This window comes from Peromyscus californicus, unplaced genomic scaffold (assembly GCF_007827085.1).
Source record: "Peromyscus californicus insignis strain IS unplaced genomic scaffold, ASM782708v3 Scaffold_8__1_contigs__length_139910024, whole genome shotgun sequence".
NCBI lineage: Eukaryota > Metazoa > Chordata > Mammalia > Rodentia > Cricetidae > Peromyscus > Peromyscus californicus.
In genome coordinates this window covers 15,661,195-15,675,597 of record NW_026294606.1, presented here as the reverse complement: position 1 = coordinate 15,675,597, position 14,403 = coordinate 15,661,195, and positions in this window count along the sequence as shown.

Genomic DNA, 14,403 nt, shown 5'->3' with positions numbered 1-14,403 from the left:
CTAACAAATTTTGAGTAATTCTTGTAATATGGCTGACAACATTACCTCACAAGAATTCGAAAACCTTTTTGCTTGTATGATGAATGACATCTTACTGGAAATATACGACCTTCCTAAGGCATATCTGGCCTGTACCATTTTGGCATTCATTGTAATAATCCACACAGTGTTCAAACACTGGTTTAATAACAAGAACAAAGATGAGTCATTATTGGGACTGATACAGGCTTTAAGCGAGAGCAATGAAGGCTTACAGAAAAAGATTCTATCTCTGGAATCTGCTTTAAGGGATAGCAATGAGACCTTAGAGAGAAAGATTCTTTCTCTGGAATCTGCTGATCAGGATTTACAAAACAGGCTTGTACCAAAAATTGATCTTATTGATAATAAATGTGAATATTTAATGGACAGAACACTAACTCTCCAGACACTATATAAGGAAGAAAGATTATCATTAATTGATAAGATAAGGTCCATGGAATCATGTGTTTCTGAGGAACATAAAAACTTCTATGATTCCATGAGGAATCTGGAGTCCCTTGCCAGAGAGGAGGCTCACTCCATAGAACAGACCCTAGGTGCTCGTTTGCAGGCCTTAGAAGAAACTCTCAGTAAACATGACAAGGGACCTAATAAGCAGAAGGGCAAGACCATAGAGGTTGTAACATCTCCAAATGGCTCTCACACAATGGCTTATCCTGTTATCATCCATGAGAAGCCAGCGGATGACACACACCCCGAGCCATATACTACATATACATTACAACCAATTTCCACAAGGGACTTTAAAAATATAAAGGAAGCAGTAGTTACATATGGGATACACTCCACGTACGTAAAACAGATGTTAAATTCGTGGTCTACCTCACATAGAATCATCCCAGATGACTGGCATCAGTTAATTTCAGCTGTTCTAGAATATAGCCAGCAGCTACAGTGGAAAAGCTGGTTGAGAGAAGAGGCAAAAATTATAGAACAACAAGGTAAACTCAGAGGTTTCGTGATCTCCCAAGATCAAATACTTGGTGAGGGATGTTTTGCTGACAGGAATGTACAAGCCATTTATGATGAGCATACAATATCCCTATGCCGTACAGCAGCTCTAAATGCTTGGGAAAAAATTCCAGAACCTGGAAAACCAACTGAGGTATACACAAAGATATTTCAGGGACCACACGAACCCTTCACTGATTTTTTACAAAGCCTGAACACAGCTATAACAAGAGCTGTATCAGATAAAGAATTAAGAAAAGTATTAACTGAGTCCTTGGCATTCGACAATGCTAATGCAGAATGCAGAAGAATACTTACACCATTAAAGATCAGATCAGCTCCTTTGGAAGAATGGATTCAGTATACTAATGGTGTTGAGTCTCGTAACTACAGTAATGAGGCTTGGATAGGAGAGACAAATCCCAGAGGTGAAAGAAGGCCCCGTGTTACCAAATGTTTTACATGTGGTACACCAGGTCATATAAGTAAAAACTGTACGTGGGGTACTCCTAGGAGTAATATTCCTTTTAGGAATAGCCTAAACAGGAGACCCCAACCACCTCCCGGATTATGTAGAAGGTGTGGCAAAGGCCGACATTGGACCAGTGAGTGCAGATCAAAAATAGATATACGAGGTAACCCTTTACTGGCGGGAAACGCCTCAGGGGGCCTCTTGCAGGCCCCCAAATCCAATGTAGTACGAACATTCCCAGCCACTGTGGAAGAAATTCCTCTCCAAGACAACTGAATAAACCAATGCTTAATGTAAAAACCGATACTGCAATGGATGATAAAACAGCTCTGATGGATGGATCACAGTTTACAAAGAACACTATAAAACAAATATTTTGGCAGACTTCCATAAATGATCAAAGACCAAAGCTTAGAATTCGAATTAATGGCCTGGTTATGGAGGGACTGGTAGACACAGGTGCAGATGTGACTATAATTACACCAAAATCATGGCATCCAAATTGGCCTCTTCAAGAGGTAGATGTCCAACTTTTAGGGATTGGCACCCTATCTCAGATAAAACAGAGTTCGAGATGGGTTGAATGCATAGGGCCAGAAGGACAGAGAGGAAGGCTGAAGCCATATGTAGCAAATGTAGCAGTAAATCTTTGGGGCCGAGATCTGTTACAACAGTGGAATACCCAGATTAAAATTCCTACACTTTCAGAAAAAGAATACAGACAAATGCATGTTTCTAGGAATAATATCATCACATGCTATAAAAATCAGGCACCAACCATTCAGGCTGTTCACAAACAGAGCACAACTGCTATTGAACCCTCAGAAGTACCAACTGCCTTACCTTTAAAATGGCTAACTAATAAACCTGTCTGGGTTGGACAATGGCCTTTGACAAAAGACAAGCTACAAGCTTTAGAACAGCTGGTTCAAGAGCAGTTAAATGCTCAACACATTGAAGAATCTACCAGCCCTTGGAATTCTCCTGTATTTGTTATTAAAAAAAAGTCTGGTAATTGGAGAATGCTGACAGATCTGAGAGCTATTAATAAAGTAATTCAGCCAATGGGCTCCCTACAGACTGGGATGCCCTTGCCCTCTCTGCTACCTAAAGAATGGCCTATAATAGTTATTGACTTAAAAGACTGTTTCTTTACCATACCCTTACAAGAAAATGATAGAGAAAAATTTGCCTTCACAGTACCTAATTATAACAATTCTCAGCCAGTCAAGAGATATCAATGGAAGGTCCTCCCACAGGGAATGTTAAACAGCCCTACCTTGTGCCAATACTTTGTGCAGAAACCATTGGAGATAATTCGTGTAAAGTTTCCACAATCCATAATTTATCACTATATGGATGATATCCTATTAGCTGATCCAAAGTTAGATACATTAGAAAGCATGTTTGAAGAAGTAAAAAAAGTTTTGCCTCGCTGGGGACTGCAAATTGCTCCTGAAAAAATACAAAGAGGAGATTCTATTAACTACTTAGGATATAAAATAGAGCTACAAAAAATTAGACCCCAAAAGGTACAGCTAAGGAGAGATCGGTTGAAGACTCTTAATGATTTTCAAAAGTTATTAGGAAGCATTTCCAACTTACTGGGCATCATGGGAATACCCAAAGATGGACTACAAAATTTGGCTAATACTCTAGAAGGGGACAAAGAATTAAATAGTCCAAGAGAATTATCAGCCGAAGCTGAGAAGGAATTGGCTCTAGTAGAAAAGACAATTCGAGAAGCACATGTGGATCGTGTGGATCCAGAACTTAAATGCATTCTTGTCATATTCCCCTCCAGACATTCCCCAACAGGTATTTTGATGCAGAGGGAAGATATTATATTGGAATGGATATTCCTACCACGTAAACCAAATAAGAAATTAAAGACTTATATAGAAAAGATCTCTGATTTGATTCAAAAAGGTAAACTAAGACTTCGCCAGTTGACAGGAATGGACCCAGCAGAAATTGTAGTACCTTTAACTAATGAAGAAATTTCATCGCTATGGAAAGATAATGAATACTGGCAGAGAGCCTGCAGTAACTTTTTGGGAGAGATTAACAACCACTATCCCAAAAGCAAGAGAATAGAATTCATAAAGAAGACTGAATGGGTCCTTCCTCACATTGTACGACAAAAGCCAATTTCTGGAGTCCTCACATTCTATACTGATGCAAATAAATCAGGGAAAGCAGGATATAAATCAGGAGACTTAAGTAAAGTGGTACAAAGTCCATACAGCTCTGTACAAAAGGCAGAACTGTATGCCATTCTTATGGTACTGATGGACTTCACAGAACCCCTCAATATAGTCACTGACTCTCAATATGCAGAGAGAGTTGTTTTACATATTGAAACTGCTGAATTTATTCCTGATAATACAGAATTAACTTCATTATTCATACAATTGCAGGAAATCATCAGAAAAAGGGAACATCCTATATATATAACACATATCAGATCCCATACAGGTCTGCCAGGACCTCTAGCACAAGGTAATGATGAGATTGATCAGTTACTAATAGGTAATGTGCTAGAAGCTTCAGAATTTCATAAGAAATGCCATGTAAATAGCAAAGGTTTGAAGAAGGATTTCTCCATCACTTGGCAACAGGCTAAGGATATTGTGAAAAAATGTCCTACTTGTTCCATCTATAACCAACTTCCATTACCTGCAGGGAGCAATCCAAAAGGTATACAAAGAAATGAAATTTGGCAGATGGATGTGTTTCATTTTGCAGAATTTGGAAGATTAAAGTATGTACATCATACCATTGACACCTATTCAGGATTTCAGTGGGCAACTCCTATGAGTTCTGAAAAGGCTGATTCTGTGATCACACACCTATTAGAAGTTATGGCCATCATGGGAATACCTGTACAAATTAAGACAGACAATGCCCCAGCATATGTCTCCAATAAAATGAGACAATTCTTTGCCTATTACAATATAAAGCATGTTACAGGTATACCACACAATCCCACAGGCCAAGCAGTCATAGAAAGATCCAATCGAACTTTAAAAGATATGCTAAATAAACAGCAACGGGTAACAATGACTCCTAGAAATAGATTGCATAGTGCTTTATTAACCTTGAATTTTCTCAATGCTGATGAGAAAGGAACAACAGCTGCAGAGAGACATTGGACGACAGACAAAACTCCTGAGCTAAACCAACCAGTTTATTTCAAGGATGTGCTGACCTCAGAATGGAAACCTGGATATGTTCTACGTTGGGGAAGGGGTTTTGCCTTTGTTTCTGCAGGAGAAGAAAAGCTATGGATACCAACAAAATTAATAAAAATTCGATTAGAACAGGAAAAACCCCTTGATGAGGAGAAGTAAAAGATCATCCACCAATGTGACATCTCTACAAGTTGTAAGAAAAATTTAACAATCAAAGGTTGGGGTAGGGTTCTGTTTTTGTCTTTCCAGGATGATGGAAATACCCATCTTACAGAAGTCATAAGGCCTTGGATATCCGGATGTTTACAGCAGAAAGAAAGAATCTATTGGTACCAATCTACACACGGTAAAATCTCACTGTCTAATATCTATCTCTCTATCAATCTAGAAAAGCTGTGGTTCCAATTCAATTATAAGCCAAGCTGACTTTGGAGATGGAATTGGCTCACTCCTTCTCTAAACCCAAGCATATTGCTAAAAGGAAGTTTGAGAGATTCTTCAGTCCCATATCTGAAGAGCCCTCTGGTGTGGGACAGAAGGAAACCAATAAAAAAGGACCATTGTCTTCTAGAGTCTAACTCTCTCCATGCTTACTCTTGATTTCTCAGAATCCTTTCTTACATGCTATGTCCTCTTTAAATCCAAACCTTCCATTTTGATAACAAATAAGTTTTTCTAATAGCAATCTCAGAAGTCTCCAGAAGGAAGACGGGGCCCCAACAACAACTCTACCCAATCCAGAATGATGCCATGGTAATCATCATCATACGACACTTCTTACCAGAATTTCAGACAATCTTACCCATTACTCTAAGACTTGCTGCAGAACCTACAGTTAGTCTAACTGAGATTTAACTATCTGAGCTTTCTCACAGTACCCAACAGAGATAACATCACCCCCTAAACAGCAGGAACTAATTCTAAGAAAACGACGCCCCTTCTCCCTTAGGTTTCATAATTCTCAGGGTTATGGATGATGGTTATAGGGTTGGGGGTGGAAGGAAATATTAAACTCAGTATTCTAAAAAAAAAAAAAAAAAATGAAAATGAAAAGAAGAAATGGAATGGATAGGTATAAGGTATTATGGTAGATTATTATGTATACTAGTAAACAAATTTAGTAAAATAGCAGCCTTAAATAATTTGCACTGTAATTTGCACTGTTATGGATTCTTATATGTTGATACAAATGTAAACTATTTTTATATTCCTGTCTAAGATAATTTGTATATTGATACAAATACAGAACTATATTTGTTATAATGTACATATATTTCTACTCTTATTTGAAATACTTGTATATTGATACAAATGTAAATTTATATCTGTCATACTTTATGTAGGTTCTACTTCTGTTTAGGATATTCGGTATATCGATATATATTTAAGATTATTGTCATATTGCATATTGCACTATATACTCCTACCTCTGTTATAACATCTTGTGTATTGTCACAATTTTGAAGTCATCGTTCTTTACCATACACTTGCTTATAGACTGTTTACCTTGTTTACGTGAAGCCTTAGTCCTTAGGTTATTTCGGTAGATAAGACTTATAGATTTATAGTCACCTATGCTTGTCATCTCTATAGTTACGTTAGTTAGGTTATCCAGATTTACAGATACATAGGTCAGATGGACAGGTAATCTTCAAACACTTCATAGACCTAGAGAATATGGCATTTAAATAACTTAGAATTCTGTTGATGTGAGACATAATTGCTCCTGGCTGCACCAATTTGATCCCGAGAGAATGTTGGGCTTCTAAGACATTTCCATTTGGAAGTTTGTCTTCTTGGCACAAAATGGCCTACTGGGCAAAGAACTGCCCTTGCCTCGACGGCTGACAGTACTAATGCAATGCTATCCTTTCTGGACAAGCGGGACACAAGGAAAGCGACCACTGTACTCTGCCAAGACAGGGTAAGATGGTCTTTCAGAATTCCTGCTTCTGAAAATGGTCTGTCAGATACTTTAGGCCTGTAGCCAATTTGAATGCACCAACAATGCTGAGAAACATTAGGTGACTGTCCAGGCTGCCAGCTGTCTCCGTCTACTCTCGCAAGATTCCCGAAAGTTGCTTGCATCCATCTACCATTTCTCAGGTACCATTATATTCCTTCTCAGGTCTTTGATGGGATTGAAGACTAGCAGTTATAGTTACAACCTAGTAGATAGAACATATTAAGTATTAGATTCAGGTTCTTTAGGATAGGACACCTTTTGGAATGATCTTTGTAACATGCCATTTACCTATGCTCTATACTTCTCTGGATAATAGTATGTGTTTCTTGCTTGATATTGTTTGCATTGGTTGTAGTTCCACCTTATCTAGGTCATTATCCCTCATTATTCCTGGACTATATTTGATAACCATTCCTTTGTATATAGTCTTGTATTAGGTTAGAACTTTCTTATTTAGACAAAAAGGGGGAGATGTAGTGGGTAGCCATTCCAGCTTTGATCTGTAAGTTCCAACCCCCATTGAGACTTCGGCAACTGTCACGCCTACAAGGCGGGGCGAAAGGAGGCGCCTGGGGACCTGAGATCTGGATCGGCGGGCTCTCGCTCTCGGTTGCGGGACCCTGGACTAGAGAGGTGTACCAAGCAGAGCTCCAGAGAACACCGCTGGACTGCGATACACCTTCCCCAGACTCCGCGACCTACCTATCCCTTAATTTGTAAGTTACGCCATTAAATAAATCTCCTTTTATCTACGTGGAGTGGCCTTAATAATTTCACCAATACAGGTTCTTGTTGGTGCACAGTACAAATAGTTTATATGGGGTAGTAGTTGTCTTAGTTAGGGTTTCTATTGCTGTCAAGAGACACCATGACCACAGCAACTCTTTTAAAGGAAAACATTTAATGGGGTGGCTTACATTTTCAGAAGCTTAGTCCATTATCATCATGGTGAGGCATGGTGGCATGCAGGCAGACATGGTGCTGGAGAAGGAGAAGGAGCTGAGAGTTCTACATCTTGATATGCAGGCAACAGGAAGTGGTCTGTCGCACTGGGTGTAACCAAAGCATATATGAGACCCCAAAGCCCACCCCCACAGTGACACACTTCCTCCAACAAGACCACATCTACTCCAACAAGTCCATACATCCTAATTGTGCCAATCCCTATGGGGGCCATTTTCTTTTAAACCACCACAGTAGTATTTTTGGTTTTGGTTTTGGTTTTCATCTTGATTATTTTGATGTAGCTTATAGGAAAATAATTATTGTTCTGTTAACTGAATACCACTCTGTAATAATTTGAAATATATATATATATAGCTGTTTTGTTGACATTCTGAATGCTTCTAAGTAAATACATTTTTTTCTATAATGAGTACTGTTGTGCTTTTCATAAGTTTGAATTTTTTTCTCAAGGGGGAGCTAGTTTTTGGTTTTGCCCATTTTGGGTCGTATAAATTATTGCAGTATTTTTCTTTGCATAGTGTTAGCTTTTGTCTACACACCCTGCATATTATGAAGGAGGTAATAAAAATTAAAACATTTTCATCCACAGTTGAAATTCCAAAATCATGATCAATTGAATTAGAGATTTCACATAATCCACTTGCAAAGCTAAGAATAATCAATTGTATCACACCATGGAATTATTGAAATCAAATAACCTGAAAGTCTGTGTTATGGAGTTCACGACCTCCTGGGAAAAGACCATAGGCTTGATCTGGATTATAATTAGTTAAATTTATGAAAGCTGCTGGTAGGACAACAATCTCTGAGCCAAATTAAAGGTTCCCATGGAAAGTGGGGTGAGGGAAGGTTTTGAAAGGCAAAACCACAAGAAGACCTTGAGTATCTGCGTAAGCAAGCCAAGAGTTCTGATCTGCCAAGGTTAGGTAGTCAAGACAACCTCAAAATAGTCAATGAATGTCTGCATAAGCAGATTACAGAAACCAAAAAGCAGTCATATCATAACAAGTGGATAGTCAGGGCTGTACATTTGGGGGTCACTGAGTCAGGATTACTGGGAACTTACCTTCCAGGGACTGGAGTCAGAGACAAATGCCCAGTGAGCACCAAGATGGTTGTCTAGCATAAAATGGAGTTTCTTTAGCCATCACACTGTTCCTGAAGGACTAATAGAAAAGTGTGTTCTAGTGAGGACTCTGTATTCTTTAACTACCATTACTGCGTAACAGCAGTTACATTCTACAGTTCCCCTATTAAAGACCTGAGACCGTATCCCCAAAAGTGTGAGCTTGAAGTCCAAGACGGCCATATGAAGCTTTTTGTCGACATTAGTCCCAGGAACAGCTATAACAATGCTGGCTATAATATCTTTGCCCATTTATCCAAATATGGATTGCTCAGGAAACTTGACAACTTAAAAGTATTTTCAATTAGTTGAGCCAGCTTTTATTAAATTATGCCACATTTAAAATTAAAATAAGGGTGTATTTTCCTATATTGTGATTTGTCCTATATAAATAAAGATACAAGGAAAGAAAAACGTTGCATCTTAGTACCCTTGTCCAATTCATTTGGGTTTTTCTTTATAAAACCTGAACCCATTCATTAGATTCATGTTAATTGGCTTAGCACCTTAGGAAACAATTTGAAATTTTGTAATTTTTTTGAGATTATCTTCTTTTTTTTTGTTGGTTTTTTTTTTGAGACAGGGTTTCTCTGTAGTTTTGGGCCTTTCCTGGAACTCACTTTGTAGACCAGGCTGGCCTCGAACTCACAGAGATCCTCCTGCCTCTGCCTCCCGAGTGCGAGATTATCTTCTTTTAAAGTGCCAGTGTATTAAAATAGCACCCTTGCTATTTTATGGAGTAGTGTTGTTTATTATGTAATTGTGACTTCAGTTCTTTCCATTTGTGTTTGTTTATGTAATTTGAGGAGGAAAACTGAACATAAGCCTGGGATGATACTAATAAACTAACAGTTGTAGAGGGTTTTACTTTTTAAGTGTTTCCTCTAGTAAATTTCCATTTCGAATCTTACATCAAAGTCTTTGATCACTCTGAGTTGACGTTTCTACAGGATGAGAAAGTCTAGAGGTCTTCAGTTTTTCCAGCACCACTTGTTGAAAAGGTTGTCACTGTTTCCCAATGTATCCTTTTCCCTCTTGTCAATAATCAGCTGGTGATGCTGAAGCTTGTTCTCAATTTCCTAGTCTCCTCCTCTGGTCTTCATGCCTTTGGACCCAGTCTGTGCCGTTTTTGTTCCTATGGCTCTGTAGTATAGTTCCAAGTCGGGTGCTATGACACTTATAACATTCATCTTTGTGCTCAGTAATGCTTTGGATATTCAGTCCCTTGTGTTTCCATATGAATTTTAGGATTTTTCTCTTTCTGTGAAGAATGTCATTTCAATTTTGGTAGGGATTGCTTTAAATCTGCTATCATTTTTTGCAATATGACCATTTTAACAATATTTTTCTGCCAAACTAAGACTATGGGAGGGTTTTCTTTTTTTGTTTGTTTGGTTTGGGTTTTGTTTTGTTTTGTTTTGTTTGCCATCTTCTAGTTTCTCAGTTTCTTTATTCGGTGCTTTATAGTTTTCATTGTAAAAGTCATTAGCATTTTGTTTCACTCCTTGGCATTTTCTTTGGTGAAGTTGTTGAAAACACAATTATTTTCCTGACTTCTTTTCCAATGAGTTTGTTGTGTATAGAGAAGCTACTGATTTCTTATATGTTGACTTTGTATCCTGCTATTTTGTTGAAAGTATGTACCAGATCTCAGACACTTCTGGTAGAAGGATAGAATCGTAGCATCTGCAAACAGGGATAATTTGACTTTTCAGTTTCCTATGTGCACCCATCGTACTTCTCTCTTTTGCTCCAACTATAATTTCACACACTATATTAAACAAGAGTGATGTCAATAGATAAAGCTTACCTCATTTCTGATTTTAGGGGAAACACTTTCAGTCTTTTCTCAGTCAATATTAACATGGCTATTGGTCTACAGTCTCTAGTCCTAATTACCCTGAGGTCTGGTCCTTCTAGTCTCACTTTCTATAGGGCTTTAATTATAAAGGGATGTCAGTTTTTGTCGAGATTTTTCTGCATCAGTTGAATGGCTCTGTAGTTATCCTTGACTCTGTTTATATGCTGTATTATGCTCATCATTTCCTGGAATGAATACAACTTTATCATGATGTAGGATCTTCTCAATATGTTGAATTCAGTTTGCAAGTCTCTTATTCTTATTAAAATCTTTCACATCTGTGTTCATCAAAGAATTGGCCTTTAGCTGTCTCCTCCTCTTTTCTCATCTGGTTTTGGTATCAGGTGATAGTATCTTTGTAAAATGAGTTTGGAAATGTTTCCTCCCTATTTTTCTTGGAAAAACCTCAGAAGTATTGATGTTTGTTTTTTAAAGGTCTGGGAGAATTCATCAGCAGATCTTTCTGCTCATGGACTTGGGGGCTGTTTTATTAGTTTTCAGTCTTATTGATCATTATTGTTCTGTTCAGGGTTTTTTGCATCTTCCTAAGTCACTTGTTGATAGATCTTATGTGTCTAGAAATACATTAATTTCTCCTAGTTTTCAAATTTATTAGAGTGTGACTTTTGAAAAGAATCCCGTTGATCTGTATTTCATGCTACCCTCTGTAATATCACCTTTTCATTGCTAATTTTATTGGTGTCCCTTCTTTCTTTTGGCTAGTTTTGTGAAAAGTCTGCCCATCTTATTTATTCTTTCAGAAAAGAACTCTTTGCTTCATTGACCTGTTACATTGTTCATTTAGTTTCTATTTCATTCATTTCAGCTTTGATCTTTTTTTCTCCGTTAATTTTGAGATGGGCTTGCTCTTGTCTTTCTAAGGATTTTAGCTGTATTGTCAGGTTTTTTATTTGGGAAATGATTTTTTACACTTATATATTTACTTGTGTAGGGGGTGGCACATCTCATGGTATACATGTGGAAGTCAGCAGACAACTTGTAGAAATGGCTTCTTTTCTGCCATGCTACAGGTCCTGGGGATCAAACTCGGGTCTTCAGGCTTGCTGGCAGGTACCTTTGCCTGCTGAGCCATCTCATGAGTCCTCTGACTTATTACTGTAGGTATTCAGTTATAAACTGCCTTCCAAGAAGTACTTTCATCGAATCCCACAGGTTCTGGTGTGTTTGTTTTCACTTTCATTTACATAAATATTTCTAATTTTACAAACTATTTGGGGAGAAACTTTTTTCATATTTAGAGCTCTACTCCATTTGAAATTCCCGTGCGTGAGATGAGGAGTGGAGTTTATCACTTTCCAAATGGCTAACCAGGCCCCATTTAGTACTCTTCACCACAGTAAATCTGAAACCTCACCTTTCTGAAATACTACACATTTTTAAATTACTCGAGTCCAGATTTATTATTATGTTAAATTAGCTATCCACGTGCCATATGCTAGATGCTTGCAGGTTCTTTCCACATTGAGAAGGAAGAGTCCTCCTGAAGCACTTCCGAGCAGTAATTCTGTAGCAATCTTCGTTAACTGTTCATCTTTCCATATGAATTATAAAATTGATTTGTAGTCTGCATCAACACAAAAAGCTCACTGGAATTCCTATCAAATTGAATATTATGAATTATAGTCTGTGAGGCATGTTCATTACACTGAGTTGTTCTAACCAAGGAGGGAAGACACCTTTTCATCGGTTGACCTCTATGTTAATAATATATATGTTATGTTTTGTCCGGGTTTTCTTATTGGCAAGGAACATTCTGTATTAATATTATTCCTAAATATTTTGTCTTAATCCAGTGTTCCCCAGATCGGAGTAACCAATCAATCGGGTGACACGACTCCCTTGTGAGAACTGTGACCCAGTTGATAACGGTTATTGGGGTGCTGGGGTTGCAGCTCCCTGTGGAAGTGTTGGCCAGCATACACAGGTCCTAGCTTCAACCCCTAGCACTGCAAAAACAAAAAAGTCACTCTGAGCACTGAAGGTGTGAGGAGGCAGGCTTACTGAACTCTAGTTCAGGTATAGCTGGCGCTACAGAACATGTTGTTCTGATGGTTTGTTTTCGCTTTCCCAAAGTTCAGCAGAACCAACCCCTTCCACAAAACCCTGGTGTTTATTGCATGTGGCTTCATGTTAATCCAATGAAAAGGTTTTTATACTTACATCACCACTCTTAGGAAAAGTAGTTTCAGATTATCTGGTATAACAAAAAAGAAACACAAGCTCACATTCTGTCTTTTGTGGGGTTTTTTTTTTCTGTTTTTAATTTATATATCACCATTTTCAGTGAGTGAGAAAAAAACTTGCAATTATGGAAAGGTCCTGAGGTAGCAGTTTAAGAGCACACACTACTCTTCCAGAGCACTCAGTCCAGTTCTCGACACTCACATCAGGCAGCTCACAACTGTTTGTAACTCCACTTCGGGGGATCCAGTGCCCTCTTCTGGCTTCCACAGGCACCTGCACCCATGTACGTGTACACACACATACACACACAAACAATTAAAAATAAATCTTAGAAAACCAGAGCAGTGTGCAGGAGGGAGTGTCGGGGGAGGATAACTAATACTGTAAAGACTTTTGAAAATATCATATGAAAACTTGCTCCTGGAGTAGCTTCCTAAGATATATACATACACATACATAAAAGGGTTTAAGTGGCATTACCCTATAGCAGGGTGACAATGCCTCCCAGATACCATTGGCTATCAAATAAAAAGTTCGGTGCCAAGTATGGGTTTCCTGGAGTTGTTGGTCCGTGAGGCAGCATAGATACCACCCCCTCAGAATGATTACAGCTACTGCCATTTTTCTTGGCTATCAGAATTTGAGAGTCTGACCCTGTTGCTGAAGACCATCTACCTGTGTCATGGGACACGGGGAAATTTAACTGCTACTGATATGGAAGTTTCATCCCTACTGGATAACTTTCATAGTGCTGTGGAGTTCTATGCACACTATCAGGGGAGAAAATCATCAATAATCTTACCTAGGTATGAACCCTGCAAGCTACATAACGACTGGCCTGGCAAGATATGCCCACTTGTGCAAGTGTGGCATGAAGTTATGGAAGGAACTAAATACTTTCTGCTTGGACTTAAAGTCCACTCCACGAGATGGAACCCATGACTGGCACCATTAGCTGAGTCAAAAACATGTCACTGGCTGAATCATTGGCCCTACAGAAGAACCTAATACTATTAAGCTGCTAAATCGACCACAGTAATAAACTTTTAGCCCCCTGATTTCTTATCTTCATACCTGTGTTATTAATGCATTTCTCAACTCTCAGCAGAGAATCTTCTTTTTGCAGTAAATGGAAATTAATATAGAGACCCACATAAAAGGGGGCATAAAGAGTGTAAGAGTCAGGGGAGGATACATCTTGAGCAAAGCAGTGTGTGCCCCACACGATAGTACAGCTGCACACGTGAACTCGCAGCTATGGATGTACGCACAAGACTTTCACAGCATGGCGGGGAAGGGGCTAAAGAAGCCCCACCCCTATCTGAGAAGTTACTGGCAACTGCTGACTGAGAAGGGGAGTCTTCAGGGGCATGGGTCCTGGGAGGCTGCTCTTGTTCCAATAGATAGTCCCACACCCGTGCACATGCACGCAGCCCTCAATGGACTCAATGGGTGTGGTGACTTGAACGAGAAGTGTACCCCACAATCTCGGGCATTTGAACACTTGGTCCCCATTTGGTAGTGCTGTTTGGGAGGTTTGAGAGGTACGCCCTTGCTGGAGGAGGAAGTATGTTACGGGGCGAGGGGAGGGGGGGTGAGCTTTGAGAGTGAAAAGCCTCT